Consider the following 1,120-nt stretch of genomic DNA (forward strand, 5'->3'; position numbering starts at 1 on the left):
AAATATAAACAAAATATTTCCAATTAAAAGCTTGATTGAAACTGAAAACTCAACCAATTAAAAAATTATCTGACTAAATTAACTCAAAAAAAAAAATTTTAAACTAAAGTCATCTAAAAAAATTATTTAAAATTTTTACATTTTTATTTAAAATATTTATTATCCCAATATTAATTAAAACAAATATTTCCAATCAAAAATATAATTAATTTAATTTCAAAAATTAATTTGATCAATTATTTTCAGGATTGCATCAGAAAAACCAAAATTTTTACCTGTGTAAGGCATAATAAAGTGATGACAAGCTTGGTTGATTGGATTATGCTGTCACAGGACTAAAGTTATCTAGTATGCCAGAAAAAAAAATAATCTGGTTTCAATACTGGACAACCATTATATATGCAATGAATACCAATGACACTTAGTCTGTATGGAAACAATGAGACTTTGCAATTTATCTGCCAATTTGATCTGGGCCAAAAATTAGCACATATCTATGTAGGTAGCATGTGAAACAAACTCTGTAAAATAAGTATTGCGATAGGTGTATGTATGAAGGTTAAATACCACGTATGACGAAAAAAAAATTTAATAAAATAATAATCAGGGAGAAAATCGACAAGTCCAAATTTTTTCTATACAATTTGAAATCATTTTTTTAATTAGTTACCCAAAAATCATACAATCTACTTGAAAATGACAATTAAGTATAAGCCTGTGGTAGAATGAGCACTAGAAAAAATTTTCATTGCATACTTTCAGGCAGTGGGAGCAAGGGTACTTCATAAAAATAACATTTTCTATAGAAATAAAATTCTAACAAAATTTTCTAAAGAAATAAAATTTTGCAAAAAATTTCTTTAGAAATAAAATTTTGCAAAAATTTTCTATAGAAATAAAATTTTTCTATTGAACTAAAATTTTGACAAATTTTTCTATAAAAAAAATTAACACAATTTTCTATAAAAAAAAATTTTAAAAGATTTCCAAAAGAAATAAAATTTTGACAAAATTTTCTATAGAAATAAAATTTTGACAAATTTTTTCTATAGAAAAAAAAATTTACAAAATTTTCTAAGAAATCAAAAATTTTGACAAAAATTTCTATAGAAATACAATT

Source organism: Haematobia irritans, chromosome 2 (assembly GCF_050003625.1).
Source record: "Haematobia irritans isolate KBUSLIRL chromosome 2, ASM5000362v1, whole genome shotgun sequence".
In the NCBI taxonomy this organism is placed as follows: Eukaryota; Metazoa; Arthropoda; class Insecta; order Diptera; family Muscidae; genus Haematobia; species Haematobia irritans.